At 34.7% G+C, this 16,563-nt stretch overlaps 1 protein-coding gene across 3 annotated transcripts in view; it reads right to left on the minus strand.

Moving 5' to 3' along the window:
* The window catches only part of LOC123563445 (tachykinin-like peptides receptor 99D), a 357,242-nt gene that overhangs the window by 56,376 nt on the left and 284,303 nt on the right, over positions 1–16,563 (minus strand). The window lies entirely within an intron of this gene.

The raw sequence follows: 16,563 nt of genomic DNA on the forward strand, positions 1-16,563 counted from the left end.
AAGAAACTTGTCTGGAATCCAAGTAAAAACAATATAAAGGATTGACTTAATACTTTGCACATTAATAGAGGTCATTTTTCTTCTCTTATGTGTACTACTCTAGCATTCGTCCCCAGCAGGCGACACGTGCGATCTTGCTATTCATACTGAAGCGCAATAATTTTTGGACAATAAATTTACACTGCGACTATAAGATCCGTTACACTGGCTTTTATTTGACATGATATACAAAATATAAACATATCAAAAAGAAAAGTAACAAGTTTTTTTCTGTTGTTATTTTCAGACAATGGTCGTCCAAAGGCGGAAAAAAGAGCTTTCGTATTGAAACCATGTCGGCTTTCGTTGTGGCCATCTACTATAGACGAAGTTTTTAACAAATATGAGAAGGGAACAAAATCTACGCAAAAAGGAATAAAGCGTCCATTCGTACGGACTTTTTCAACAAGTAAGAAGCAAACGGCAAGCGGAAATAAAGTTAATACACTTTCCGCACTCCTGGCACCAGTCATGTATTCATTCTCCATGCTGTAAATAGATAATATGATAGTTTTACTGCTGTTACTCTCGGTGCAACAATGATACCTATGTGCGTATTTAATACTTCTTTTTGTTTGTCTTTGATTTATGTCCTTTTTCAAGTCAGAACCACTTTATACTTTAATTCTTTTCTGCCTTCAGTGATACGTGACTGGAACCTCTTACCAGATAGTGTTCGTAATTTAACAACATTATCTTCTTTCAAAGATTACTTGAATAAAGATATTCGCCGCATACCAAAATACTATTATGTCGGAATAAGGAAGCTCCAAGTTCTTCACACAAGATTACGGACTAAATGCAGTGCACTCAATCATCATCTATTTCTTAGAAATATATCACCCACGCCTCTTTGTCAATGCGGCCAGATGGAAACGAATGCCCATTATCTATTAGAATGGACCTTATATACAGACTGTCGCCAAAATCTTTTCAATAACCTTCAGAACTACGATATCGACGAAAACCTTCTTCTTTATGGAAATACTTCTTTACCGGATGAGGATAATGTCAATATTTTCACAAATTTACATTGTTACATTGCTGAAAGTAAGAGATTCCTGTAAATTTTCTGAACCTCACGAGACACTATTTTACCCCCTTGTTATATTTTATGTTCTCTAATTCTAGAAAATTTAATGAACTACTTCTAACTTTTTTACTCTCATTAGCGCTCATATTGTTGTTCCAGAAACATGATATACTAAACTATATTCACATAGATATTATATTTAAAGCTTCACTGTACTTTTGCGAAACAATAATTTACCTGTCCATTTTAGGAGAAGAACTCTATAAGACTTGTCTTTCGTTCTAATCCTTTTCATTTACTGTACATGTAATGTTTGTATTTCAATATAATTTTGTATATTTTTGGGAATGAAATATGTTTAAACCAAAAGTCAGAATCATATGGTGCGTACAACTAAACTAACCATCGTTACTGGAAATAACAAGTACTAGGCTTCCATCCTCTGTAAGCAACTGTCAACTTTTTCACTCAAAGATATCGGTTGTGCATATGATGGATTTAGAGCAAAATAATTTCAAAATTTTATCACTTTACCTTTTCATGTATAGATATACAAGAAACGTTTAAAGAGCAGTAAACGTGTAATTATTTCCAAGTCAGGGTGAGGACTGACGCTATTCATTTTCACTGTAGCATTTCTGTATATACTAACCTACCGAAAGAAAAACAGCCTATTCCCAGCATCTGCATCTTTTATATCAAAATGTTTACAATTCAGTCATTTAAAGACAAAGATGTTCTCATGCATGATAAATAGTCTTTGACGTGTACGTTACCCTCTGGGGAAAAAGGACGTGTACGTCACCTCCTGAAAAACCCGCAACGTGTACGTTACCGCACCATTTGTCTTACGATATCTTCAATATTTCTGAATAGTCATGTTAAATATTTGGTACAGGACTTTGGACAATGACAAGCTTTATTTTAAACCTATATTCCAGCGAAAATTCTCTGCAGAATCTGTGCTAGGTGCGTAACTTGTGAACAGACGTGTTCGTTACCAAAATATTTTGCATCTTTCGAATCGTTTGTGCAAGGATTACGTAAAGACGAGAGGGAGTTTCATCAAGTTACATACATCCACTGAAAGAGCTTTTTATTGCGGGGTTTATGCACGTTATCTCGTTTAAAACAATTGCGGATCAAAAAAGTTATAGTGAAAAAACATGCCTGAAGCGGGCCTATTTTTAGCACTTTTGCGTGCACGTTATTCGATTTAGTCACGTGGTTTCACCACCGTGACGTAGTAGATGCTGAGATTAATTTATATAAAGTGACTTGACATATCTGCATTCTACGTCAGTAATGTGTGTAGGATTGGCTTTATAGAGTGAAAAACAATGCAATGCCACCCTCGGCTATCGGCATTAAAATATATATAGCAAAACAAAAAGAATACAGAGCTCTAATGCCTAAATTGGCAATCAGCATTTAATCGTTCATAGTAATAAATGCATGCCGAGATAGAATGCAGAGCTCGGCTACTCGCGTTAAATGTCTAACCCGGGGGTCATGTTCATTGTGTCACGACACTGTAAGACATATTTTTCACATTTACAGGGAATGATAATTTAGACAATTTAAGTTATCATTGAAATATCATGTCATCGTAAATGCAATTTCGCGTGATCTTTCAAAGAAAGTAACTGCGTTATTCATGTGCAAACACACAGTCTGGTTGTTTCTGTTGAGGCTTCCACACATATAAAACTAGAATTCTTTCGATACGATACGGATGCCCCCACTTTGCCACTTTTTCACACAACAAAAACATTGATATTCATTCTCCTTTGAGACTATATGCAACTTATGTTAAATAAGTTTGAAAACTGTATAGTTTTTAATGACTAGTTTGTGTCACAATATTTCACATATGGTGTCTTAAATCTAATGTAAGGGTCGTAGCTTAATCACTCTTTATCATTCCATACTTCTGTACAGTTTTACAACTTTGGGATAATTATCTTATTTCGTCGAGGGCTATAATTCTACAGTTACTGGTCCGATACAAAAATAAAATCGCCACTTACACTAAATAAACGTTTGTTTCAAATTCGGTGACTCTTTCACATGTGTCAGATGATGTGTCACAGTATGATCAAATATGTATTTGGACTAAATAAATGGCCATGACTGCCAGTCCAGATACAAAAATCAAAACCCAGATGCCTAACTTGGTGGTGTGGTGGGTGTAATATCATATGTCCAAAACGTACACTGACACATTCTTATGTTTTGTATTACCTTTACATTAATGTTAGATATCTTAATGTATAGGGGGTCATATTCGGATTCGCACATGCTTGCGTTTGTATACAGCTCGTCTATACGAAGGACCTATATACGAAAACTTGCTCTCAGGGGAGCTTTATCCGAAGGGAGCTGTATAGGATGTGACAGTGCACAACGACTAGCATACCTATACAAAAATACACACGCTCAGACAAGTCAAATCCACGAGGACAAATGCATGAACAAAACAATGTGGAAGTCAGTTTAATGTGTATTTATACAAGTTTAACATATTGAATGTTGAGAACACACAAAACAATATCATTATTTCTGTTCAAGTCTCCAATAGTGAACACTGGTATGTACTTGAAAATAACCTGTGCATTTTTTTATATTTTTTTCAGACAATTTATATGTTGCATTTTTGTTTATTATAATAAGGGACTTTCCTATGACACCTTGAAATTAAACTTTGGAAACAGATTTTAGTTTTAAATGCTTTGTTAGCTAATTACGACGCATCTGAACGAAGAAAAACGTGTTTTATTTGCCAACAGAGCAAGCAAAACTAAGATCTATTTCCATTCTAACACGTTCGAATTACACCAGGAAGGGTTACTATTCTAGAACAAAATGCAGTTTGAAATACGAAGCAGTAAACCGGAATAGTCAAAAGTAGGTCATTTTGCGAAACGTTTCTAATCGACAAGACAATACAATCTGACTAAAGTACATCTCCTATTACGCTACGCATAGGATCTGAAAACGACCTATTCATGGCCTCGTTCTGATGACCCTTTCGCTAGCCAATCAGAGCTTAGCTTACAACATGTTGCAAATCTACCTGTAGCCTTGACTTTTGATATTTGCAATTCATATGTCGTATAGTGTCAGATAGCCGGTTAGCTCAGTCGGTAGGCCACTTGCTTTGTAAGTGAGGGGTCCCGGGTTCGAGCCCTGGAATAACTGCATATTTTTCTTACTCTTTGGCATTCGAACAAGTCGTCTGATTGGTTAAAATAAAAATAGCAATACTGGAAATCCAAAATATACAGAAGACGTATGTGAATGGTTCGTTCTCAGATCTTCGTTTAGAAGATCAAGTACTTAAGTCAGATTGCAAGACAATATGCGGTAAAATCCTTCCTTGTTTATATACTGACGAGATAAAGAAACGCCTCATTGAAATTTGGCGTTATTTTTTTTCCTAATGCTTTTAATTGTTGTGAAATGTAGTAAATCTACATGTACTCTGACCGACAAACACAGTGGAATAAACCTCGCGCGATTTCATTCAGCCATTTGTTCACTTCATGTACCTGGTCATGATTTCCTCGTGCAGTCCGTGCATGTAAACCATGTGGTTTGATTGAACGATTTTTGCACATGTACATGTGTAATACGACACACAACCATATTTTCAGCTATTCTCTGAAAAAAACATTAGTTTTCGTAATGCCGAGGCTGAATTCTGAAGAGAGGGCTCAGGTTTTGGCTATGCTTGAATGTGGGCGAACGCAGGAACAAGTTGCTAGACGTTTTAACGTCTCTCGTTCGACAATTGTGCGTCTTATTCGACGTGTTAGAGACACGGGAACGTCTATCGATAGACCACGTTCAGGTAGACCGCGTGAAACGGCAATACGACAGGATAATTATATACGTCAACGTCATTTACGTGACAAATTTGTGACGGCGCAATCTACGTCACGTATAGTTGTAGGTAACCGTGGACGTCCAATTAGTCGACATACAGTGAGAAATCGACTCAGAGAACGCGGAATTACCTGTCGTAGGTCCTACCGCGGTCTAATTCTAACGTTACGCCACCGTCACCAACGTCTTATTTGGGCCCGCAACCATCGCGGCCACCGTTGGCAGAACGTAGTGTTCAGTGGCGAGTCGCGTTTCAACTTGTGGAACGCCGACGGACGTATCCGTGTCTATAGACGACGCCATGAACGCTACGCAAACAATTGCGTTTTGGAGCACAATCGTAACGGTGGAGGTGGAGTAATGGTGTGGGCAGCAATCAACCATAGGTTTAAGTCCCAACTCGTAGTTTGCCAAGGTAATCTCACAGCCAGGCGTTACATCGACCAGATATTACGTCATGTAGTTGTCCCTTTATTCCGTCAATGTCAAGGATTAGTCTATCAGCACGACAACGCGCGACCTCACGTTGCACGCGTCACCAGGGACTTTCTACAGGCTAGAAACATTAATGTTTTACCTTGGCCGGCGTGTTCACCGGACTGCAATCCGATTGAACTCGCGTGGGATTATCTCGGACGGCGGATACGCCAACGTCAACCCCAGCCAGCAAACGTCCGGGAACTGGTAGCAGCGCTGCACCAGGAGTGGGCCAGAATCCCACGGTATCTGTTACGCAACTGGTGCGGCTCTATGAGGCGTCGCCTTGCTGCTGTGGTTGCTAGCAGAGGTGGCCACACGCGCTACTGATTTTTCTAATGCAATTTCTCCGACCGGGCTATTAAAATTCAAGATTTAAGCTTAATGCGACAATGAAATGATTTCTTATTGACCATAAATTCTTGTAAATCATCTAATTTGCGAATGGAATTGTTCTTTTCTAATTTTGAATCACGGTTAACGAAAAATTGTATACCGAGTTTGAATGAGGCGTTTCTTTATCTCGTCAGTGTATAAAAGAAAATTTTAAAAGCGTTAGAATTGTCCATTATATAACTACATATAGTTGGTGCTCAAGAAATATGTGTAAAAATAAATAAACATTGATATATTAATCAATTGCTGATGGCTAATTGTTTTGTTTTGACGATAATTAGAACAGCCATTTCACCGGTTGCTTTTGCGTATCTTGAATATTTTCTGCTTATCTTCAATTTAATATAATATCTTTCGAACTCTTATTGAAAAATAATTGAATTACAGTGATATAAGGATATAAGAGCTTAAAATACATGTATAGCACATATCCTATATTCGCGGAAAACTCATTTCCGTTGCTCTAATCTTTGCAAATTGAATACAAACTGTGCTATAGGTTATGTAACAACTTTCAATATTTAAGCATGTACATTCACGAAAATTACCTTCATGAAAATGTCAGAAAAAATCTTCTAACTGAAGTCAAATTTGCTCAGTTTGTTACTTTGTTTAAGTACGTACAGGAAATGTATGTTAGTAATCATTCTAACGATGGCAATATTTGTGCCAAAGTATTAAAAAAAACCTTTCAGTGATTAGAAAGGTTTGGAGCAAGCACGAAATACTTCCTGATGACTCTGACCATGTGAGCTTGACCTTGTTCTGACATTGAAAAAAAGTTACATTTTACATCTCGCTTCATTATAATTAACATGTGTGCCGAGATATTTAAAATCAATTCAGGGGTTAAAAAGATATGGAGCGGACACGAATTTGTGACAATCAGATGGATACATGTAGAAGTATAACGAAATACTCAATAAGAATAGTTAGTTAAATCGGTGAGACAACTGGGCAGGTTAACTAATTATTGTGATATCATGTCCTGAAGCTGTTCATCTATCACATTATGATGAGGTATACTTTCCAGCTTTGCTTATCTCCTTTTTCGCGAGGAAATACTTTATCATAACCATTGGCACTTCTGGAGATTACCGGCAAGTCTAACATAGAGCTATGTCATTATTTTGTAATATCGTTGTATTTTATTTATGACATCTACGCCATACAAAATAAAGGAAATATCTATTACAATAACATACACTAATTGTTTGTTTCTATATCTTTGAAATCTGGCATTGGATGATTAAGACGATTTCTGTTCCTGATATAAGAGAGATGTGTGCCCATCCTTACAACGCAATCGTATCCTTTCAAACACAATGGAAAAGACATCAAATAAAAAAAGTAAAATCTCCGAATGCAATTTAGTTCATCATTGAAAATTACGGTCGGCAGGCAGACAGACAGATGATCATTCTCTGACAAATTCGATAATTTTAAGTTCCATTTGCAACTCTTATTTCCAGACAAAAGTATTTATGTACGATTATGGGAGTTCCGTCTGAAATAACTCGAGCAAGGACGCATTTTCCTCCTCTGTGTGCACTTAGAGTATTAATTTTCATTATTTTGAACTGTTTCTGATATTGTATCTTTAAGTAACGGAATCAAACATTCTATTTTGAAGTGTACTGAATTCTATAAAAACGAATATATGATGAATCACAACATTTAGTTGGCTTGCGGATAGATTGCAGCCAGCAGCTTTTAATATTATTTAATAATTTGTGAATAATTAAAAGGATTTGTGATACATGTAGCGCAGCCGTTTCCCATAACTATCAGAAGTAGGAAAAATCAAAGAAAGACACATTCCGGTACATTTATCATATTTGACACGTTTTATGATTTTTGTGACGATAGTTCTATTTCGCTTCTAAGTGTGTAATAGAATATCGATAATGGAAAATTCATAATCTTTCAATAAAATAATAACAAAATCTTTGAAACAATTTCCAAGTGTACAAAAAAGAGTAAATAAAACAGAAATACTGGTAAAGTATACAGAACACTTATTTCATTGATGGCCATTGTGTATCTTGAATACAGTATATGTAACAGGTGTATCTTTTTACCGTGTAATTGAATTATCTTGCTAATATATTGACTTTAGATATAACACATCGGCATTATTTATGCACTTGCAGAAAACGTATTTATCACTTTTCTTCTTCATATTCTGAGGAGTACACGTTTTGCACTGGTTTATGTAGTAACATATAGTTCAAACATGGTGGAGGTTAAAGATGAGGTTCGGTGCGCACCAAAAATTGGTTTACGTTCCCAAGTAATATTTGCAACTGACAGTTCCTGTGCGGAGCCCGGTTGTGCTCCTTTGATTTTTCGTTTCATCCTCGTTATATGTCTGTGCCCCTCTGTGTGTATGTGTTTTGTGCGTGCGTATATTGGTTGTTTGTGCGTAAATGCCTACACTATTTGCAGATTTAGAGGGTGGGTGTGAATATTCATCCTTTCTTTTTTACTCCTAATGTACTTAATATCTTAAACAGAAATTAAATACATGACGCCTTACCTTAAAGTAATAAGTCTATAGGGGCATATTATTATGAAAAAAATGTTTTCTCTTTGAAGTATCTTCAAGAAATAAAACACGTAGTATGTAAGTTTTAGCACGTCATTGAGTCGTTTATTTAATTCGAAAAGAGCATTATAACATTTGGGAAAGTATAAAATATCACCCGACCACAACCTTATTGAGATATTTTATCTCAATTGTGTGACAACCACAAACTATGTATAATTGTACAAAGTGAAAAAAAAATCAAGTAACAATATATTCAGTTTTATATTCGAAATTTCCTATTCATAAACCAACCCAATGTAATTATATACAGTTTGAGGAGAAATCGTGTTACATTAATCACTATTAAAGCTGAATAAATGTACAATTAAGAGTGAAAATGTGAAAACTGTATGACATAAGATATATGTCACCTTTTAAATGCTAAATATGTGCTATTTTGAAATGATTAAATCTGAAATATTTTCACAATTGAATCATAATTTACTTAAACGTTTAATTAATACTTTCACTCGAGACGTTACAAATCGCATGGAGCATAATTTCATATGTTCGTCAGGTACTAACGGGAATTGAAAAGTAGAGCTGGCAAATGTTTTTATCTCTATTAAATGCCGGCCAAGGAATAATATTTGTATTCAGCAAAGTTTCGCATTTAAAAAAATATTTTTGAATGCTGCCTGCTATCCTTAGATGCTTTAATGTGAGTATGACAGAGCTCCAATGTTTTCTCTTTTTAACTTTATTATTAACACCCCTTACAAAAAACTCCATTCTCGAATCAATAGTACGTATTGATAGAACTTTATACGAGCATAATTTAGTTATTACTTTGATTCTAATGAATCACATGTTCTATTCTGTTGTGCTTTAATCGTCAAAGGTGACACACCTTTGCAAAAGTACAAGTTTTATCATGCTTAGAATGGTGTGCTTTGTAAACGCAGAAATTTGAAGTAGTCGCAGATGTTTATTTTATGAATTACAAGATCTCGAAATACAAATGTAATAGTCAATTAGAAAAAAAAATGTTGTATATTAACGAATTCGAACTGGCAAATTGGAAAACGTTTCTCTTTCAAAAGGAATTCTAAGAAACTGATGTCTTAATATTGTATTTTTCTCTCCTGATCAGATTATAAGCAGTAAAGAAGAAATCATAACCACGTCATATAATAACAACTAACTACAAAAAGAAATACTTAATAAAATATTGTTGGAAATACAAAATAAACTTATTGTCGTAAACTGAAACCGATTAATTGATTAAACATCTATTTATATACAATGACATATTCAATGGCGATCTACATTTAATTTAACAAGCCTTACAAATATAAATGAAGAAATGTAAAAACTACAAAAACTTAAAATCTAACACCTGCTGTTATCGTATATTAAACAATTATTAAAACAATAAAACAATGCCATGAAGTCTCTAAAATACAGTGTCTTAATATTTTGTTGAATGTATCAACTGATTCACTTTTGAACGGAAGTTCATTCCATAGTTTTGGACCAATAGTACAGAAACTTCGTCATTAAATGCATTGCATGTGTTGTAGACATTCAGAAATTTCTGACGATCTCAAACCTTGTCTACTAGGAACATACTCTATAAGCAGTTCTGTTAAATACATAGGTGCTCTGCCAATGTGACAGTTATAATACATGAAAGAAAGGAAGAATTTTAAACTCAATCCTTGCTTTCACTGGAAACCAATGTAAGTCATACAATGCTTGTTTGGAACTGTCAAAACTCTCCTATTAAAGACAAGTTTTGCACAATGTTTTGAATACGTTGCATCTTACGCACCTCACCGTTAGCTACACTATACAGTATGACATTGCAGTAACCCATTCGTGAAATAACTAGAGACAAAACTAAAATTTCAGTGGCTACTTTGGTCAAATATTTTCGGATGTTCTTAATTCGTAGGTAATTCAACATGGCTGTACGACATTTGCGATTTACATTATCTTTAAAGGCCAAGGTTTCATCATGAAATGCACCAAGATATCTAATTGTGCTTTCACGTTTGATATCACCACCAACAATGCTAATCGAATTTGTAAAATATTTGTTCAATTGAGGTCTGTTACCAAACATAATAAAATCAGTTTTTGAAGCGTCAAGTTTGTTTCTATTCATCCAGTCATTGATTGTAACTGCGCACCGTTCGAGGTCTCCGACCGCTTGTGATTCTACGGAAGCAGATGTGGGACGAAAGCTTTTATTTGCTATATGATCATCAGCAAAACCGCAGACTGATATGGATTTGGGACTGACATCAAAAAGAGTTCTAGCTTAGGTTAGATACAGCCATTGACCAAGAGAACTGCCTTGGGGCACACTGCATTCAAGCTGGTGGTCTGATGAATATGGATTGTTGATACTAACCTTACAAGTACGAGGCCTTAAGTAGGAGTCTACCCATTGAAGGGCTGTTTCACATACACCATATTGTGCTTTTAGGACATCTGGCAGAATGTTGTGGCCGACAGTGTCAAATGCCGCACTTAGGTCAATTGCAATAAGGGCCGTGACTTTCTATTAGAAGATCATTAACAAACTGAAGCAGTGCAGATTCACAGGAGTGAAATTTCCTATATGCAGGCTGGTTCTTAGGCAAAAGACTGTTTTGATTTACATGTTTGTTTAATCTGTAAATTAAGTGTTGACAAAAATGATAAGATACGTTGGAAAGCTCTAGTTCAAGACCTGCTTTTTTAGCAAAGGTTTAACGACAGCTTGTTTGTATTTCACAGGAAAAAACACTTTGTTGTAATGAGAGATTCACCGATTTTGTGATACAGTAGGTAAATTTATTATCTTAAATTCATTCTATTTATCCATTTAAATTTCATCAATACCTTAGATCTGGAACTTTCGCTTCACTTTTCTCGCACTTGATAGATAGTAGTTGTATACGCTGTTATGAATTTGTATTTCGAGGATGATTACTTTTGTTTGCGATAATTCTATTAAACTTTTCACAACAGCTATCACAACTATGCTGAATTGGAATAAACAGATATCAGTCTGTAAAAAGTTGAGAAATTGAGTATTTTCTTTGGCTAAAGATTAATCAAATCAGATTTAGTTTAAATCAGATTTAAAAAGACCTTTGTTGCAATGAGTCATTTGCAGTCTATCTGATTTCAGGAAATTAATACTCGAAACGCGGTTTACAAAAACTAGTAGCTTCGCAGTTTCTTGCTGACGAAAATTGAACATTCTATTGATTTATGATATTGTGTATAAAAAGTTATATCATCTTTAAACGTACACATATGTAATTAACAAAACAGTTCAAACCTGTACAAAAATTGTCAGAAAGTAGGGTTTCCATAATGACAGTTCGACTAATTTGAAAAAAAGATGAATTATCTTCCAAAGTTTAATAATTTTACGTCGAACTGGTTTCCTTCTATTCATTCAATTCTGATTAGTAGGCAAAATTATGCCCTGGTATAATAAGTACTTAACTTGTGAATTGAATTACCATTTAGACAGCTTATTTTGTGGTAATGTGATACCGTTTTACCGTTACGCATTTTTCACTTGGGTTGATATTGGTTTTGTAAAAATGTGTGATTATTAAACGATTCAATTATGGGCTATCCTCGGCCGAAGTAAGCTTTGTGTCAGAAAGCAGTCAGGGAGTAACTAGAGGTAAATTCCTGATGAAATCCTGAAAAAAGCTGAACATGCACCACCACAATACGCTGTTATATATTTTGAAGTATAATGAAGATCTAGCATTTGCTACATAAAAATGTAGGATTATGTTGATTATGAAACAATTAAAGGGTAATAACTCTAAGATTACTTGTACAGATAATGACAAACGTGTTTGCACCACTGTACTATTATTTTGTGCATTTATTTAAAGTATAATGAAATTCTGTCGACTGGCTTCTTGGTTATGTAGTAATTTTAGGATTTTAAAACAATTAAAGGGCAATAACTTTGAGGTTACTGATGTGATCCTGTTGACAGCTGCATGTGCTCCCCCGAACTAAGCTGTTGTATATTTATTATAGGTATGATAAAGTCCTATGTATTGGCTATTTCGTAATGTAGGAATCTATGGATTTTAAAGCAGTTAAAGGGCAATAACTTAGTAGTTACTGAAGAGATCCTGGCAGAAGTTGATCGTGCCCTGCTGCATTAATGTCTTATATATTTAAGTATAATATTCTTTTAAACAGCCACTTCGGTATGTTAGAATTAAAGGATTTAATACCTCTTAGGCTAGGCTACTGAAGAGATCTGATGAAAATTGCACGTGCACCATCATACGATGCTGTTGTATATCTAAGGGTCAACACTATTGAATATGTTCGTAAATTGCAAATAAAACCATAAACGTAAGATATGAAAACATTCTGTTTGTGCGTCAACAGAATTTTGTGTGGCACACACACAATACTCTTTAATAACAGTAGACCAGGATGTATATCTGTTACTTCAGTTAGACATTGAAACCACTTACTTTGATTTCCCAACGCTATCAAATTCGGTTTGGCAGTTCCTGTCTTAGAATGTTAACAGCACTATTTTCGTTACAAACTGCGCAGCAATGTAACATTAGCTGCATCCCGTAAAGTGGAAAATGTCATTACGCAGAACTCGTAGAACTGCTTGTCTGTGTATAAACTACAGATGGATCTTAAAAGGTAATCCAATCCAAAGTATAACCATTTACATGTACTGTTACTTAATGTTACATGTGCTAAAACTGTATTGCAATAGATAAAGGCATTCATTTATGAAACGTTTGGTATTAAATCAATACGTGACATTGAAAACAAAACAGAAGTGAAAACGGGTATAAGCACTGGTACATCATTTCAAAGTGTATCAGACGAAGTGTTTCTTTAGCTTTGATCTTTATTGTGATACATGTACATCGCAAACACATTTATATATAAATGCGTACTAACAATAAAACATAAACTGATTGTTAGAAAAGTAAATGCTAACCTCAAAAAATGTGAATTTATTTTTTACATTAAACAGATCTCGATCTACCACTAAAGTAGATAATAATTTCTGTTTATCTATGACAGTGGTGCTTATAATTCGCTGATACATGATGTGACGGTAGCTAGTACACAAGGATATTATGGGAGTTCATTGGTATTTGAAACTAGAACTGTCACAGGAGTGACTTATACCCCAACCATACCGTCTTGTCACAGAATGGCAACCATAAGAAATTTTAAAAATACTTTGAATAATATAAAGCGTAAAAAAACCTTATTACTTAAAGAAAAATTTTACTCGTCTTTGGAGAACTTCATCTTGGGCTTCCGCGGGACATATAAGTAATACTAGGATATGTGCCCAGGATGAGGGATGAGGTAAATATAAAAATCTCTAATATTAGAGATACACTAAAAATGAATACAAAAAAGTGTATTATGTTTGCGACACATGTTACCGCAGAAAAATGTCTTTACTTTCTACATAGGACTAATAATAAAAAAGTTAGAAAAATACCTAAAATATCGAAAATCTAAAAATAGAATTTCTAAAAATAGACTGATTCTTGGAATTTAAGGGGAAGTAACTCAGTACAAAAGTTAAAAAAGGTTACTTCCCTTTGGCTCTAAGTCAATCAGAATGATATATAGTGAAAATGCATCTAAATTAACCTTAAATTCTAAGTAAAAGGGGGCATAATTCATGAAAAATTGGTGTCAGAGTTATGCATCTTGTGTCAAATGATGTGGGTGATAAGATGGAACATTTATTTTAAGTTTGAAACAAATCCATTTAGTAACTACTGAGATATAGTGAAAATGCATTAAAATTAACCTTAGATTCTAAGAAAAAAGGGGGCATAATTCATGAAAGTTGGTGTCAGAGTTATGCACCTTGTGATGTGCGTGATAAGGTGGAACATCTATTTTGAGTTTGAATCAAATTTATTTAGTTATAACTGAGATAATAGATTTCGCAACGGGACGCGACGGGACAAAACTGCCTCCTATATTGCCCCCCGCCCCCACCCACCCCAACATGTTTGGTGGGGGTTATAATTAATGACAAAAAAAATTAAATACAAGCAAGTTAAACGATTTTATGATATAAAACGTGGCAAACTGAGGTACGAACATTTAAAATATTAAATATTGTTACTGCTTCAATTTCACAACGTGTTTTTAATCTTAGTTTATAAATCTTTTAATAGCAGTTATAAAGAACGTATATCCTAATATAGCCCTCACAAACTCCGATACATATATAATATTAAGTGGTATTTTATGAGTTTAGAATATATTGTGCATGGCTTTAAAGACCTATGTTTATACTATTAAGACATATTTTTATAATATATTCACTGTCGAACGTGTCGCGTGACCCAAGTTTTTTTCTTATTTTGCCCATTTCAAATATAAGCGGCTACCAAAGTGGTTGCATTCCTCACATCAAAGTATTCTACACCCTTAACAAAGTCTGCTAGAAGCAGCATAGGAAGGGGCCGATACTAGATAAGGCGGGAAACAAAGAACTGTATCTCGAGGACACATCACCTAAAGAATACAGAGCACCTACTAGCTTCTCTGTTTACTTTAATTCTGCATCTCACCTAACATCACCATGTCATTCTTTTACTTTTCTCACGTTCCTCTTAAAGTCAAAGAAAAATATTTTGTTGACTTTTCAACTGCCTTTTCTTACACTAAGGAGGCATCATTTCACTTAACAATATCACAGAGAGGTATCGCTTTTTCCCCTAAATGCCGTTTTCAAGGGCAGATAACTCTTTTTTCAATACTGGTTACCTATGATTTTTATTGACTTTGTTTCTCAGATGATTGTCCTTCAATATCCAAAGTTTGAAAATTTGGCCCATATTCAGAAAAAAAATAAAAAAAAGACAAATATCAAACAGGGAATGCCACGTACCAAAATCGCAGCCTCCCCAAAACGAAACTACAGCACGCAGACTTGCTCACCACAAACACACACACATAAAGCCAACACACGAGGATAAAACGAACAAACAAAGGAACACACACACATACACGCGCACACACACAAAGCCTACACAAGAGGACAAAACGAACTAACAAAGGAACACAGTGGGGCACAGCCTTGGAACGGTCAGTGGCAAAAACACCACTGGGGAGCTTAACCTCTAGGGTAAGCCTTTAAGGTTTTAAGCTAGAAACTAGTCTGTTTGAGTGATGGCTCCAAGATTGTCCTCTTTAGAAACCTGTGCAATAGATACAATAAGGGACACAACTTCTTCGACTGTAAATTGGCTTTATTTAGCACATGTAAAGTTATTTTTGTTATTAATTTTAATAAAGTAAACGAATGATCTTTAGAGTTATCAAAAAAAGTTAAAAATGTGTCAGCTTTTGTTGCATTATCAAGATATTTACGTAATCGATTTGAAATTTTTAAAGCTGTAAATTACTTTTGCATTTTCTAAAATTTATTAGTGCAACATAATTTTGAGAGGGTCGGTATTGCTTATAAAAATTAATTACATATGAAGAAAACGAAACTGATTATTTTTTTAACATTGTCCTTACTCAAAAAACGTATTTTCGCACACATTTAAGAGTACTTTCTCCCCGAAATGACCAAGTATTATTTCACAATATTGCGGGGGTATAAAATAAAGATAACAAACCTGTATATATAACGATGTTTCCTGATACTGACTAAGCTCGTATAAATAACTTGTGATATAATTAGCCCTTAAGTATTTTCACGTTCTCAGCATTCTGTCTCGTCTATTCTGTTATTTCTGAAGTTCTATCTTTATTTTAAACTGCAAATCTCAAGTCCTACTTAAACTCTGTTTATGTATAGACCCGCAACAGACACTTGCATGTTCGCAGACAGTCTCGTGTAACGTCATGTCTTAAACATAATAAATGGTTATAAACGTTTCTGTAATAGTGCCAACTGCAACTATTGTTATAAATGAACGCCATATCCCTTTATTATATTGCGTAAAAATAATTTAAGTGCCAACTGCATTGATGTACATTATACTTTTATAAAACTATTACACGCTTAAGAACTTTGTTGTTAAATGCCAACAGTTGTTTTCAAGATTCTTATATACATTTAGAATAACTTTAAAGGTTTCTGTAAACCTCTAAGTTCATGTGTGGCTTTTTCCGTATATTTTTTAATAGAAATAGACTG

The sequence above is a fragment of the Mercenaria mercenaria genome, chromosome 2 (genome assembly GCF_021730395.1).
Source record: "Mercenaria mercenaria strain notata chromosome 2, MADL_Memer_1, whole genome shotgun sequence".
NCBI lineage: Eukaryota > Metazoa > Mollusca > Bivalvia > Venerida > Veneridae > Mercenaria > Mercenaria mercenaria.